We start from the raw sequence: 17284 nt of genomic DNA on the forward strand, positions 1-17284 counted from the left end.
AGTGTCTTCTCTCCAACATTCCATGTTGAAAAATTATTTGAAATCCTTGATGGACATGAATGTATAATTGATATATTGGAGCACAAAATCTTCTGTGATGATTGTCCAAGATGAGTAGATTCTTTCTTACCATCTCCTGGTCTGAGAGCAGAGTCCATGGTTCTCCCTTTTAATCACTGCTGAGTATACAAAGGGGCCAAATCACCTACAAGCTCCGCTGTTTTAGCCCCCCCATCCACGTTACTGGTATGCAAAGGTCTTTGCACCATTTTCCAGATGATTGTACAGCTCAATTTACCAAACAAAGAAGCACTTACTCTGTTTCATTAAGAGGAAGTACAGTTGCTCGGTGGAGAGTCAACTCTTTGTCCGTTGTCGCATTGTCATATAATTATGTCACCGATTTCTGTATGGAGATGCTCAAGGAACAACCACATTGCCAAAATTACTTGTACACAAGGTCACTAGAGACATTACCTTCTGGTCAGTTATGCAGCTGTAATGTAGAATATGCAATAGACATTCACCCAACAAGGTAGCACTTACTAATTAACCAGTAAAAAGTACTCCAGTTGGGGAGACATTTATGCAAAACTATGGACTCCTCTTGGATAAATGCAAGGTGAGGTTTCAATCTGGCACAGAAGCTCCTATCACAGAAATTAATAATCAAGGGTAAGCATTTACAAATATGAACATAGCAGGTGCCCCAGTTGAAGCTCTACTTCTGTAAAGGACAAGCGACCCTAACTGCTTGTGCTTGGCCAAGGCAAAGCAAACATGTTCTCTTCAAATCCATGTTGAAAAACAGTCTAAAATCCCTGATGGAGATGAATGCATTGTTGATTTATTGCAGCACAATTTTTCTGTAGTGACCGGCCAAGAATATACCATCCCCTATGGGCAGGACAGGAGGGAAATCAAGCAATTTCTCAATTGTAATTCAAACTTTGCAATCTATGTTCTATAATGTCTGTGTATAAAACACTGAGGGCCTCATTTATGCCAAGTGACGTATCGCTGCATGAAAGCAGCAATGTGTCACTTCTCAGTGCGCCCTCCTTGCGACATGATGGATGCGTCATATTTACTGTATGACGCATCATGTCGCAAGGAGTTACAGATACATCAGTATTTCTGACGTATCTGTAGGCGCAAAAATGACGCATTGCTGGAGTGTGTCACAAAAGTGACGCAACTCCAGCAATGGGTCATTTACACATGGGCAAGTCCCATGTTAAATGTGCTTGTGTCAGTTTTATGCCTGCCATGAGGCAGGCGTAAGATAATGACGCATTCGCATCCTAGAAGTGGCGCAGTGAAATTTCATAGATTTCACTGTGTCACTTCTATGGCCCTTTCTTGCGCCGGAACGCCCCCCTGCATACATCATACCTGGTGCAGGTATAATGTGGCGCAGGGGTTTACAAAGTGATGAATCTACCTAAATGCTTCACCTTGTAAATATGGCGCAACATGGTGCATTTTTTACACCGCTAGTGCGTCACAAAAACTGACGCACCGGCAACGCAAAAGTGACGCAAGGGCCCATAAATAAGCCCCTATGTTGGTAGTACAATCCATCCACAAAAAATGTATTTTAGAATATATGAGGGCAATTGAGAATAGCAAACACTACCCAGTTGCCAGGCACCTTGCAGAATGTAATTTCAGTAACAGAAATCTGCTTAAATATTTTGCCTTTGAACAGGTTGGAAGGGATTCAAGAGGAGGCAACAGAGCCCTTAAGTTTAGAAACAAAAAATCAAGATAAATTATTGATTTGGAAACCAAAAATCCTGTAGGGCTCAACACAGAAGTTGAACTGAAAGTACACATAGGATAGTAAAAAACTGAGAATGTGAAATTGTTTGCAGCTTTGTATATTTCTTTCTTTTTTTTAGGAAGATGTATATGAAAATCTAAAATCCCTGATGTAGGTGAATGCATCGTTGATTTATTGGAGCGCAATTTTTTCTGTAGTGACGTCCAAGAATATACCATCCCCTCTGGGCAGAGCAGAAGAGAAATCAAACAATTTCTCAATTGTAATTCCAACGTTGCAATCTATATTCTAGAATTTCTGTGTAGAAAACACTATGTTGGTAGTACAATCCATCCACTAAAAATGTATTTTAGAACATATGCGGGCAATTGAGAATAGCAAACACTACCCAGTTGCCAGGCACCTTGCAGAATTTCATTTCAGTAACAGAAATCTGCTTAAATATTTAGTCTTTGAACAGGTTGGAAGGGATTCAAGAGGAGGTAACAGAGCCCTTAAATTGAGAAACAAAGAATGAAGATAAATTATTCATTTAGAAACTAAAAATCCTGTAGGGATCAACACAGAAGTTGGACTGAAAGTACACATAGGATAGTAATAAACTGAGAATGTGAAATTGTTTGCAGCTTAATAGGTTTCTTTCTATTTTTTAAGGAAGATGTATGACAAATATTGATTTCGATGCACTTTTTTTTATTTCACACTTTTTTAGGAGGGAGAGGAAGGGGAGTCTCTCATTGAAGAAGCCAGGATGAGTTCAACCCTCCCTTATATTTTCACTTAGAGGAAGCATGACATCTTTTTCAGATAAGGCTATACATTTCTTATCAATATCGTGGGAGATATGTGTTTGTTTTTAATTTTTTTTAATATGTTGTAGTACGAATCCTAGAAATGTATAAGAAGGACAGTATGAATGGGCTTTGGAAAATATGTCCAATAAGTTGTTTTGTTTTATTTTCATATAATACTTTCATATTGTCTATTTGTTCTCAGATTTTTACAATGTAATGCTTTACAATCAAGAAAAGATGTATGATTAGATTGTGGCTCACATTATTACTATTTATAGAAATACACCCATATAATTAAGAGATATGGAAGCATAAAACTATTTTACAAGATGGCGCCTCCTAAGAAACTGAGATGTTTTGTCCTTCATTTATGTTTAATACTTTGACACTGTACATATAGAGCATGTAAAGTGGAGAACCATGTTCGTGAACAAGACCCAACAGGGTCGATATGTGTCGAGTGTTGGGGCAATACATTATTTTGTACTGCCCACCTGATAGCGTGTGTTTCTCTTTTTTGAGAAGAATTAATTTTGTATTGATCGGCAGCTCCGCTGATGAATGTGCCAACCCTGTTAGGACTCAGATGTTTGATGCTTGTCTTTTAGTAGTATGTGTTCATATATATATATGTGATCAAGACTTGGAGGAGCCGAAACGTTGTGGCGGCAAAACTGCACGAAATAAAATAATCAGCACTAACTTGTTTGGTCCGTGTCTGTGTATGCTGTTACAGTGGCGAAGATTCAGCTGTGGCTCATCTGCGGAGTACCATATATATTTTAAAACAACACCCTTTCAGACATAGGGTGATATACAAATTATGCAAAAAAGAAGCAGAGAACTCTGGTTAGTTCCCAAGTTTAGGTGGAGAGCAGCCCCAGTATAGAGTACCCCACAACACCAGCTACACTCTAGATTTGCTCACCTTAAATGTCTGCTTTTCTATCAAAATCTCTAAGCATAGGATTAGCACAGTGCAATCCATGCCAAGATAGAAAGGGACAAAGTCTTTTCCCATGTCTACAGCAAAGTGTTTAAGCATAAGATTAGCACAGTGCCCTCCACGCTGAGCTGTAAAATTACAAACGCCTTTTACCACTCCAGGCACAGTATACTGCTTTGAATTGGTAAAATACCAACCAAGCCAACCTGAAATGAATGAAAGCAAACCCTGGCATGTGTTTCGCTCTCATTATAGCTCTTCGGAGAGGTTTAGCTTTTTCCAGACACAAGGGAGCACACAGTATATGTCAGAACCACACCCTCTGAGGCGGAGCTGCTTTCCACCTAAACCTGGGCACTACCCAGAGTTCTCCGCTTCTTTTTTGCACATAGATATATATGTATATAAAAAACAATGGTTAAAGTGACATTATAGTTAGGAATTGTAACTATATCTTTATTTACATTTTAAAAACTCACAAATGAATGTGATGCTATAGATAGGTAAAACCTTCAGTGTCAACCTAATGTTTTGAACTATATAAATACAGAAATTGACCAGTTATAGTTAGCAGATATAACTAAAACGTGTGCCCCTATCATGCACTGCTTATGACCTCACATGTTACATTGCTCATGACCTGCTCTAGGACAACATCTCAAATGACAATATTGTTGACATCACTGATGAGATCAACCATGACAACATTCATCCTACTTTTGTGCACCATCGGCGTCTGGTTTAGTAGTTTGATTCTTTCATTTATCCTATATGGTAAACACACATTATATGTTTCTGCTATTTGTGTATGTTTTATTTATATATATATATATATATTTCTCTCTCTCTCTCTCTCTCTCTCTCTCTCTCTCTATATATATATATATATATATATATATATATATATATATAAATCTTAACCAAAAAAGTATCTATGTTTGACCGATTTTTAGGACTATTTTGGTTAACAATATTGTTGTTTTCATTTTTTGTCACATTTCTTGTGTATGATTGTAATCTGGATATTTTGTATTTCTATATATTTGTTTTTGGTATTTAAGTGTTATTAAATATTTTTTACAGCAATATATTTGTTGTCGATATTTGTGATTTGTTTTTTATGTATAGGATGGCAATATTTGTGTTTCCAATAGTTTTTATGGCTATATTTTTGTATGTCGATAATATTTAAATTGTTATCATGTCATAAAAGCCTTTCTGGGAGTCGTTCAGTGATTGGGCAGGGTTGGATAGAGGCAGTTGACTCACCCTGGTCAAGTTCTCTGGAGGGCTGACGTTTAGGCAGCCTGTTGGCTGACGGGCTATGCAATAAACAATGGAAAAGGGTGAGTTCTACAATTTTATCTTTGGATTTCCAAACATTTTTGTGGTCAAAATCCTCCAGCGGTGCAAACCTAATGTCAGTAAGGGCCTAATTACGGCTTTTGGCAGAGTGGTGGTGCAGCGGTGCCAACCACTGCGCCACTGCTCTGCCGAAGGTCAGTGCCACCCGCCAGATTAAAATGTTCTGGTCTGGTGGGCAGAGGGCATGGTGTTCCCACCGCAGTGTGTCTTTCAAAGGCGACGGTGCCTTTGAAAGAGGCACCGCAATGGGATACCACACAAGATTCCTGTACGGCATGGACTTGAAAGTCCATGCAGTGCAGGAAGCTAGGTGCATGCAACTTGGGAGGCACATGTTGTGCCCCCTGCATGCATCCCCAGGCTGAAGGGGGACAGGGGGCCCTGTAGGACCCCCTCTGTTATAGGACCGCCAGCTTTTCATGGAGGAAGGACCTCCATGAACTGCTGGCTGTCCTGAATCTTGGAATATATATGGTTGTGCGGCAGCGGCACCACTTGATTATTACATGGCCCGTGACTGCCGCAACACCTCCTGGGAACGGCTTCTCTGGCGGAGTCGGCAGTCCAACTACAGTCCGACAGCACAAGTCGTAATAGGGCAGTTGGACCACAGTTGTGGCGGTGACTGGAATGCCACCGCCGCACCACCACAGGCCTGGCGGTCCTCAGACCGACAGACTTGTAATTTGGCCCTAAGTGTTTTCCCCACTTGAGGAATATAGCCAAAAGTTCACTTCAAACTGAATATGCTCTTTTGTTCTGGGACAATTCAGCTAACAGCACAATGGCATCAGACAGCCTTTGCAAGGATTCTCTCCTAAGGGTCCCTATTTACTCCCTGAAATCTGTCCACCCCCCTGCCAACCTTGTCCTGACTAAAATTAAATTGCCCATACCAGCCTCCTTCCTCTAATTCCTCCTACTGAGAGAGATTTTCAGATGTCACTGAGATTCCCTATCTTTAAAGTGATTTCCTGGTATAGCTCCCTTTTGACATTTTACTCACAAAACGTTAGGTAGTTCTTTGTGTGGGTTGATCTTCTAAAAGTCCTCCTGTTCTTCTTCTGAGCATTTACTAAACATAATGCAGAATTGAAAAAATGTACCCTTTGTGTACCTAATTTATTAATCAATGACCTTCCGTCTTAGACAACAGCTGGCACACTGAAGAAGACTAAGGTGCTGGAAGGCTACTGCTCCTAGGTTCCTTCAGATCTGAGATCCATTTGCATTCCATTTGCATTCCATTTACGCCTAATCACTGGGCTACCTAAAGTGCTACAGAGTGTAATTACTATAGCTTTGTGGATAACCGTCCAGCGACAGCAGTAAACAAAGTGATTTTAAAAATAATTTTAAAAAGTCAGCAAGTTAGCATTATTTCTCGATGCAGGGACGAGACACGGCCCAGTCCAATACCGGTTGCGGTTGATCATTAGGCAACGATAGTGCATTTCAAATTTGGGGAAAGAGTGTCGAACACAACCCCTATTGGCTTGGTGGAGGCTGGTATGAATGCCCTCAGCCCTCACCTGCCTACCCGCAACATGAAAGTAATTGTCCAGTGAGGCGAGTGATTGAAACCCCATGCCCTGACGAATTTGTCACAACATAAGTAAATGGCAATGAAACATGTTGGCCTTCCTGGTAAAGGTTAGCAACATGCAGTGCTTTTAACCTGAGTAAGCTAACAATTGCGAATAAAGAGAGTAACCTAAAAGTGAGTCTTAACTCAATTTTACAAATTGCTTGGAACAACTGGTTCTTTGCAATACACGGGGTTATTGTTCTGTTTGGGGATAGTAAACTTTCTTTCTCTTATCTGATCTCTCTCTTCTTCACTGGACACTATTTTCTTGATTCCTGTGAGTGGGCAAACAATGATGATAGACGTGGGCATACTGGCGAGAACCGGCTGGTAGCCTCCCTGGTGTTGCGTACGTGAGGTGCCCTCTCACTTTCACACTTATTTCTTTGAGTACCCTTCACTCACTTGCTGTAGGGGGGGTATCATATGGTTACTTGCAGTTTTTTGTCTATAAACTTGAGAGGTCTAGGACTACATTATATTGGACATGGTGCCAGAGATTGAGTGGAGATAGGTATCCCCACTAGAGGAGTAGGTCCTAAGAGAAAAATTGCGGACTCTCTCTGTGCTAAGCCTTTGTTGTTTTGATGAAGTGCACCCACTTGCCAGGTCTTACGCTTTCTATGCACATCAGACACTCCTATGGTAGGTCTAGGGTACCACCCTGGGCAGGGTGCAGTGTATGTGAAAGGTAGGACATGTACTGAGGTGTGTACCATGTCCTGACAGTGAAATACTCTCCATTTCGTTTTGCACTGTTGAAAGGCCATCTTGCCCATAGGACAGAATGGGGAGGCTGTGTAATATGTTTTCAGCCTATCTTCCCAAAGGCTTAAGATGGAGAGGTGAAGTTTATTATGCCTGAACTCACATTTCAATAACACATCTTTTCTTTTTGTGAACAAAATAGTCAGGGTGTGAAGGGTATAAGAAGTATTCACACTAAATATTATTAAGAAACAAAATAGTACGGTGCATCCAGAAAGGAGAGAAGACACCCTAACCCCTCCAAGTTTCAATCATAGGATTGTTTACAACATTCACAATTTTTCGGAGCACACGTCACCAAAAATAATCAAAAATATTCTTCAGAAAGTAATACAAATAGATAGATTATTTTCTTGTTCTTCTTCTTGTTTAATTTACAAAATTCTTCCAATTCCTTGTGCCAACGAGTTTCGTCGCTAATGGCATTAAGCCTACGACTTTCTCAAGGCTGGAAGTGACACAAAATTCAATATTGTAATGATAAACAGAGTACAATTTTCATTTTGCACCCAGTGCAAAGGGCTAATCAAATAAGCTAAGTAGTGACAATATAAAATATCAAGAGTAACATTAAAACAATTATTTTAAAGAGTAAGTAAAGCAATGATTCAATAAATGTATTATCATCCAATTCAAAACTACCATTCACTTTTAAATCATTCATTGAATTTGGTCAGCGATACCAATTATAGAAATATCAGCCTCCTTGATATGCAATAATAATTACAAGAGTGATATTGTGATAGTCAAAATTCAACCCACAAATTCCATATTGTGCATGTTATGAATATGAAACCCTTGTGTCATCAGGTCTTTATATCAAAATTCTGAAAATATCTTTAAAATCCTATTAAAGGCTGAATCTGTAAAAATCATAAGTAAAATTGCTTAATAGACAAGGCAATGGTCTTCATGGTGTCTGTTTTAATCAGAAATGACCGCACTTTCGAAGTAAATCTTACCTTGATAAAGGTAATTTGTGAAAATGTGAGTAATCCACGAATTATATTCTTATAAAGTATCCAAATTACGAATCCTTGTATTAGGTATTTCCCAAAGTTAATATGTCGATTCTGCAAATTTATAAAATAGATAGATTTGTAGGTTAGCATCAAAATATATAAAAAGCACCATTATGAAGTATCGTATTCTTGCTTAATGTATCTTAAAGCATAACAATCTATTCACCTCATATCTCGTGATAATAAAATATTATTGCTATCAAACTGGTTGCTTTAAGTGCAATGTAATAAGATAATTTTATAAATTATGCAACAAATGATCGTAACTTGCCCATGCGAGGTATATCAGGAGTGCAGATTCGTCGCTCCCCCAACTGTTATATACAGTTAACAGCTGATAACCCCCAGTTGTCACAAATAGAACAAAAGAGAAAACACCATTATCGTACCTTGAATTTATTTCCACATGTATCAAAACATGGCGTCCAATAACGTTGTGTGTCTAGATCCAGGGGAGGAGGTGAGACAGCAACATGCTGATCTGCATCTGGAGTGTAGGGGGGAGGAGTAGCCCCTGGAGGTGAAGAGGCCTGGGTTGCTGCCATAAAGCAATGGCTCCTCCTGCTGAGTGATTAAGGATCCAGAACCCCACTATCAAAAGAAGGTGTCATTGGCAGGGAGACACCCAGAACTGGTTTAGACAGGAGTCAGTGCTCCCCTGAACACAAAGACTTCAAAGACATTTAGGGGTGTAACTATGAGAGCTGAAAATCCCTGAACTTGGGAATAGAACAGTTCAAGACTGTAAAGGATTGAAACTACTTTGTGGTCAAGAGGAACCTCTGCCAAGGAAGAAACAGATGAAAAGACTGAAGGAAACAACTGAACCTTGCTGTGTGTTCTGGGGCTGGCCTGCAGTTTGCAGCTTTAACCAAGGAGAGGCTAAAGGGACTTTGCTGTGTGCTGTGTCCCCCTGCATGAATGGACTCTGCTGTGCTGTGTCCTGAAGTAACTTAACCCCAAGGGACCGAGGTGAGCTGGCTCCCTGTTGTGGAAACTCAGGAAGACAAACGTTTCCAGAAGTGTCTCAGCAGCGCTGTGTGCATGTGCTTTGTGCAGCCTGAGACCTTCGTAAGCCGTGCCCTGTGATCGTGGGCACCTGGAGTCCAAGCGAGACTCAGCGACGCTGTGTGTGTGTTCTTTTTGCAGCCTAAGTCCTTCCTGAGGATTGTCCTGTTATCATGTGCACCAGGAGTCCAAGTGAGTCTCAGCGACGCTGTGTGCGTGTGCTTCCTGTAGCCTGAGACCTTCGTGAGGATTGCCCTGTGACCGTGCACACCAGAAGTTCAAGTGTGTCTCAGCGATGCTGGGTGCTTGTGCTTTTTGCAGCCTGAGCCCTTCATGAGGATTGTCCTGTGATCGTGTGCACCCGGAGTCTAAGTGAGTCTCAGCAGCACTGTGTGCGTGTGCTTCGTGCAGCCTCAGACCTTCGTGAGGATCACCCTGTGATTGTGTGCACCCAGAGTCCAAGTGAGTCTCAGCGATGCTGTGTGCATGTGCTGTTTGCAGCCTGAGCCCTTCGTGAGGATTGTCCTGTGATTGTGGGCACCTGGAGTCCAAGTGAGTCTCAGCGACGCTGTGTGTATATTTCATTTTTTTCATTTTTCCAATCTTTATTTCGACCATTGGGTCATAAAAGATACACATACATTAAAATCACAAAAATTCTGTCACATTTGATAAAACATCAGTGCGTGATTTAAAAATCCGCTTCAAACATTATTAACAATGTTAAAAATAGAGCAATCTACAGACTACCCAGCATTTTTTAAAAGACGATTACGCGTATGCCATACATTTGTAAAAAATTTGGCAAGCGCAAAAACGATTGGGCCGGAAACATCACATTTTAAAATCCTGTACATAGGTATATATTCCCTGCCACCCAAGTTCTTAATCAGAGGCAGCAGCCAGTACTTTCTGGCTGCCTTATATGCTGGGCAGAAAAAGATCACATGTAAGTCATTTTCCTCTTTGTCAGCGCAAAGGGGGCAGTACTTAGTGGAAGGGACTTGCGACCAGGTGCTAGAAAAGGAGCGCAAAGGCAATGTACCGTATCTCCACTGGAGAAATAACTTTCTAGTGAGTACGGGATATATGGGATCAAAAGCCTTTTCAAGTGCATAGAGATCCTTATTTTGCAGGAATTTAGAGGAAAGGGACCCCTCTGTCTGGGTAGCTAAAGCCCTTACCCTTTTGTGTTCATGATACAGATTCGCCAAAAATCTCTTAGAGATTCTAGGTGCTGTATCTGCTGGTTTAGTCCACAGTTCGGGGAGCCCCAGATCTGTGCAGGTTGACTGGATATTTTGGACCCAGGGGATACTGAGCGCCTTGGGGTGTTTTAATAGTTCGACCAGTTCCGCCCTATAGTCGGCGAGATCGTCGCTGCTCCAAAGCCTGCGCCAGAAGGCAATGGGTCTTAGACTTATCTCGTCGGCGAGAGGCCGTAGCCCTAGATCAAGCCTCAAAGGGAGAAGTGGGGTGCTAGAAGGAAGTGCGGTAATTTGTCTTATAAATCTGTTTTCCGTGGATGACAGATTCCGACATGGGGTATGGCCCCACAGTTCAGCCCCATACAGGATCGCCCCCCTGGCCTGTGCTTTATATATCTGAATTAGAGCCCCCAATGGGCGATAGGTCGAACCGGTCATCATCCGGGAGATACCCCCGGTAATTTGTACTAGTTTAAGGTTAGCCCTGGTTTGATGGGTCCCCCAGGTCATATTTTCGTTGAGTGTCACGCCGAGATATTCAAACGTGGCTACTCTTTCCAGCCGTGCTGCTCCCAGCAGGGGATTCGGGCGCTGTTTGGGGCTTGGATTCAATACCATATATTTGGTTTTTGTGGCATTGATTTCCAGTCCTCTGTCCTGACAGAAGGCCACAAAGGCATCAAGTATCCTTTGGATGCCCATGGGAGTTTTAGATACCAACAGTGTGTCGTCCGCAAACATTATTGCGGGCACACTGTTGCCATCCAGTTTGGGGGCATCTGTGTAGTCGGTGGCGTTCAGATGAGCGACTACCCCGTTGACAAAGAGGCAAAACAGGGTCGGCGCCAGCACACAGCCCTGTCTTACCCCTCTGCCCACGGGGAATCTGTCGGTCAGCTCCCCCGACCTCCCACACCTCACCTGGGCATAATTGTTATGGTGCAGCCTCTGCAGGGTCAATAAGATGTCTGGTGGTACGCCCATCCCTGCCAGAATGACCCAGAGTTTTCCCCTGGGCACGAGGTCGAAGGCGGCTCGTAGGTCCACGAAAATCGTGTACAAACTGCCACCCTCGAACCTCACTGTCTTCCAGTACACCAGGTTCAATCTAAAGACCTGGTCCACAGTCGATACCCCTTTCCTAAAGCCTGCCTGGTATGGACTGAGGGCGCCTGCCTCCTCGATCCATTCCTGAAGCCTATTCAGGAGAACCCTGCCGAACAACTTCTGCGCTACATCTATCAGGCTGATCGGTCTGTAGTTGGCTGGGAGGAGGGGGGATCCCTTTTTGAAAATCGGGACCACCTCAGCCCCCAGCCAAGTACTAGGGATTTCCATCCCACCGAGGATACCATTAAAAAGAGCAGCGAGGTAGGGCGCCCAGACGGTGGGCTCCTGCTTGTACAGGTCTCCCGGTAGCCCATCCAGCCCAGGGGCCTTCCCCGAAGCCAGGCCTGAAATGGCAGCAGTGACCTCACTCAGTGTTATTTGGTCCACCTGAGAGCCCTGCCTTTCTGGTTCAATTGACACAGGAAGTTCTCCGGACTCAGCACTGTATAAGGACTGGAAGTGGGCCTGCCACACTCCAGGAGCTATGTTAGGCTCCACTGCCGAATGTAAACTCCCTGATCCCCCGTTCACCATTCTCCAGAACAGGCGTTGATCTTGCACTGCTAGGGCCTTAGTGAGTTCTTCCCACTGGTTTTCTTCCCATTCTATTTTAGCCTGGGCGAGAAGTTTCTTATAGGCTTGCCTATATTGCTTAAGGCGTTCCCCTCCTTTGCCCTCCTTTATTACTCCGAGGAGTTCTGTTTTGGCCCGTCTACAGGCCACATTGTACCATTGGGTTTTGCCTTGGCACCTCTCTCTTGGCTTTCGTACCTTACATGTGAAGTGGGGTGCCGCAACTTTTATAAGTTCCTTGTGGGCATCAGACAATTTGCTCCTTATATCTATTTTTCTTGCTACACTATCAAGGTCCCCAACAATTTCCAGGATAGGGGTAATCTCTGCATAGAGCAGTGGGAGTTTGTCCTTTTTTGTGACCAGATGCTCCCACCTAATTCTTCTCCTACTGTTGTCTATAAGGAGCGTGGGGTGGTTCCCTTCTTCCTGGGTCACTAAGCCCTGAGGTGCTGGATGAACAAGATCTAACTCGAGGGCATTATGGTCACTATCCAACCTATCTATTACCCTAAAATCCTGTATAGTTGACCACCTCGCTAGTTGGACCAGAATGTAGTCCAAGTGTGACTCTCTTCCACAGCGGTTGTAGGTATTTTTGCCCGGTGTGTCCGATTTAACTCTCCCATTACACGCTCTAAGTCCATACCTTAAGGTAAGGGCAGTGATTTGCAACGCTAATGGGGTCCAAGCTTTCGGAGATAGAACATCAACCCCTGGTACTGCCCACCTAGCTTCTTCATCTGATAAAAACCCTTCCTGAAGGCCGGGGAGTGGCTCAAAGTGAGAATTAAAATCCCCACCCACCACATAGTATGAATCAGTCGACAGTTCAGATAAAAAGTTCGAGAGTTCATTAAAAGTCGGTGATTCTTTTGCCTTTCCCATCGGCCTGGAATAGATGTTAACCAACAAGAGGTTTGCTTTGTTTGGCCATGTTAATGAGACCACCAGGATGTCATCAGAGTTACATGGGAGCCGTGATGCCACACAGCCCAGATGGACAGCAACCCATATCACAAGGCCCCCTGAAGGGCGGCCTTTGCCTTCCCACCTAGCTGGAATAAAGAATGATATGTAGCCTTGGTGTCCATGGTCCTCTCTAGCCCAGGTTTCCTGGAACATGCATATGTCGCCAGTTTCTCTATACTTTTCCCAAGTCGGCTCTTCCAATTTGTTTGCTAATCCCGCGATGTTCCAGGAGATTATCCTCAGATGTTCAGAAGTGGGAGGTGTCAAAACGCAAGGGTTGGAAGAGGTAGGTCCTGGCTCCTCTTGTGTTGCGAAGCCTGGAGCGAGAGCAGCGTAAGTTTCATATGGCACCATGGCTCCCCTCTCCCCCTCGCCAACAGGGAGGGGAACCAAAGTTATCCCCTCGGCAGCAACTACTCCATCGGTGGCTAGGTGAGAGAATTCGATTCTGCCATGATCTATGGCAGGTGGGTCATTCAATAGGCCAAAACTTGGGCCGGAGGATAAAGTGAAATGCTCCAACGACCCACGAGAACCCAAAACCCCTGACGCTGTCTTACAGGCAGTAAGTCAGTCGACCCCCTCCAAGCCGTCCAGACAGTTGAAGCGATTGAAATTGCAAAAAGGTGTATCCGGTGGTTGAAAATACAGGGGTTGTACAGAGCCTTTGTGATTACGTCTATGTTCCACCCTTGTCCAGTCATCGTATATTGGGGCCTGACGCTTAGGAATCGGGGGTAAGAAAAAAGATACTGGGAGGGTCTGTATGGTGGAATCCAGGGAACGGTTCATTCCCCTGCAAATATGTCGAACCGTGCCTGGATCCTTAAAGGTTACCATGATACAGTCCCCCACTATAGTTTTCCTGGTCTTCCCTAGCCATGGGACCCTTCTCACCATGATGATTTCGTTATTATACTGGGGAGGCAAAGGTCGGTTCCAATTGAGCCATTTGATTACCTTTTTCTTAAGTGACTGGTAATCCTCGTTTTCCCCTGATCTTAGGTGAGGGGCACCCGCTAGAACCACCATTAATCTGTTGGCCTCAGGTGGAAGGTCTGGCCTCCGGGGTCTGGGAGTTGGACAAACGGGCGTGAGTGGGGGAACATTGACCTGGCCTTGATGCATTCCAGAGGACTCTATTTGTGAGCTATGTGAGATTAAAGCCGCATGATGAGTAGGTCTGGGGCTTTGGTTGTTGTGCCGTGCCTGAATTTGAATGGCCATAAGGGGTTGCAGAGGGGGAGCAGGTGGCATGCTTCTGGGGGGGGCTCTATTGGCGTTAATTGCGGCATCTTCTTTGGAAGGTTCCTCAGCCGGGGGAGGAATTTCCACTAACTTTGTCTGCTTACTTACTAGAGTGCTCAGGGTGGTAAGAGAAGTTTCTAGTAAGGTGAGCCTAATCTCGACCTTTTTTAAGCTGTCGGTAATGGGCTGAAGAAGGGAGCGGAGTAGGAATTCAATGTTCCCCTTAGCAGAGAGTGGATTATTTGGATTTGGCGTAGTACCCTCTTGTTCTTTGGTGGTGGCAGTGGTTCCGGTGTTTGAGAGCTTAGAAGGAGGCACTATCTCCATGTGCTTCCCCGGTAGAGCAATATTTGGCCGTTTCTTGCCAAAATCCAGATGGGATATTTTGGGTTTCCCCCGCCCCCCCGTTGATTTCCGAGCACATTTACTGGGTGGGGGCCTATGTAACTCCACCACTACGTTTATTTTGGGCTTACTCTTATTGGCCAATTGGATAGGTGGAATTTGGGTTACCAGGTTGACGGGAGAATAAGAGGTCTCTGGGGGGACTGGCTCTATGTTTTGTACAAGCGCTATCCCTGGGGTGGGGGGGATTTCCCTTAATAGGACAGGGAAGTCCTCTAGTGTCGAAATATATAGACTGCTGGATAGCACGCCTCCCTCTTGAGTGGTGGGGAAGGGGCTGATGTCGATCAAGGGCCTGTTTTTTATGGAATCAATGGAGCGCCTGCGGTCCGCCCTGCGTTTCTCAAGTGAACCGTCCATGTCCGCCTCACCTTTATTGGGTTTGAAATAGTTATCCAAAGTCCCGGAGCTGGAGGCTCCATCCCTTAAGGGGGTTTCCCGGTGTATAGGCGAGGGCATTTCCTTGGTTATGGCGCGGGAAGGAATCAAGAGAGAGGGCCCAGCCCGGCCTCCTTCGGCCACTGACGGCCTAGGACGGTCCCGCCCTTGTCCCGGGCTTCTCCCGGCGCCCTCCCGCGCGCTCCCGCGCCGCGGGAGAACTGGCCTCCAGATATGGTAATCACTGACTAGGGGGGGGAGGGGTCGGGGAGAGCAGCCCAGGTGGTCACAATCAGGCAGGCGGGTGCTCCTGGGAAACAGAGTCCCAGCACCCGCGCTCGCAGCCCCGCCTCGCTCAGTCCACTCCGCCTTGCACGTCCCTCAGCAGTGGCCCCCGGTGTTGGTCAAACTCCCCTTGCGATGCGGGACCCGCGGAGCGGGTACCGCGAGGTGTAGAGGAGAAAGGTGATCAGCCAGAAAGGTAATCTGCAAGGTCCCAAATGCAGCGTCCGTTCTGCAGTGCGTCCCGCTGGGCAATCCAGGCACAAAAGTTTATAAAGGCTCGAGGGCGGGGGGGAGGGGTCGGGGAGAGCAGCCCAGGTGGTCACAATCAGGCAGGCGGGTGCTCCTGGGAAACAGAGTCCCAGCACCCGCGCTCGCAGCCCCGCCTCGCTCAGTCCACTCCGCCTTGCACGTCCCTCAGCAGTGGCCCCCGGTGTTGGTCAAACTCCCCTTGCGATGCGGGACCCGCGGAGCGGGTACCGCGAGGTGTGGAGGAGAAAGGTGATCAGCCAGAAAGGTAATCTGCAAGGTCCCAAATGCAGCGTCCGTTCTGCAGTGCTGTGTGTATATGCTTCATGCAGCCTGAGACCTTTGTGAGGATTGCCCTGTGACCGTGCACACCAGAAGTTCAAGTGTGTCTCAGCGACGCTTTGTGCGTGTGCTTTTTTGCAGCCTGAGACCCTCGTAAGAATTGCCCTGTGATTGTGGGCACCAGAAGTTAAAGTGTGTCTCAGCGACGCTGTGTGCATGTGTTTCATGCAGCCTGAGACCTTCGGGAGAATCGCCATGTGATCGTGTGCACCTGGACTCCATGTGAGTCTCAGTGACGCTGTGTGCGTGTGCTTCGTGCAGCCTGAGACCTTCGTGAGGATTGCCCTTTGATCGTGTGCACCCGGAACTCAAGTGAGTCTCAAGGACGCTGTGTGCGTGTGCTTCTTGCAGCCTGAGACCTTCGTGAGGATTGCTCTGTGACCGTGCACACCCGAGGCTCAAGGGAGTCTCAGCAACGCTGTGTGTGGGTGCCCTGTTGCAGCCTGAGATCTTCGTTAACGCCATTGGCCCGTAAGCAACCAAGTCGCATCGGAGGCCCAGTCGTGAGAGGTGGAGAGGAGAGCGAGGTCGCACCTCCTAGGTAATATGTGTCGCCGCCTGGGGTGGGGTGCGGGCTCGGAGAGAGATGCTCTCGGCCTCTCCCCTTCTTGCAGCGTGAACCTCTGTTCCAGTTCGTATTGCGGCCCGTACGTGCCAATCAGTGGCAGTACCGGGGCCGGAGTGTGGAGCTGCACTGTGGTTTACACCATACCCGTGTTGGGGGCATATGTTGGCAAAGTCTGACAGCGAGTCAGTTCGAGTGGCAGAGAGACCGTCTGAAGCACCGTGACCAATGCCAAAGTGCCTTGCGCATTGTGTTGTTTCTGCATTAACTAACTGCCTGATTGTTGCCTTGCGCATTGCATTGTGTTTCTGCATAACAAACTACCTGATTGTTGCATTACGCATTGCATTAGTTTGCATAACGAACTACCTGATTGTTGCATTACGCGTTGCATTATTTCTGCATAATGAACTGCCGGATTGTTGCATTACGCATTGCATTAGTTTGCATAACGAACTGCCTGATTGTTGCATTACGCATTGCACTAGTTTGCATAACGAACTACCTGATTGTTGCATTACGCATTGCATTATTTTGGCATTACGATTTGCTTGATTGTTGCATTATTTTTAACATTGCAAAGTGCCGGATTCTTGCATTACGAACTGCATAGCGTTGCATTAGGACTGCATTGGATCATTTAGAATTGCTCATTAATACCGCCAGAACCTACAA

Source organism: Triturus cristatus, chromosome 4_2 (genome assembly GCF_964204655.1).
Source record: "Triturus cristatus chromosome 4_2, aTriCri1.1, whole genome shotgun sequence".
NCBI classification, from domain to species: domain Eukaryota; kingdom Metazoa; phylum Chordata; class Amphibia; order Caudata; family Salamandridae; genus Triturus; species Triturus cristatus.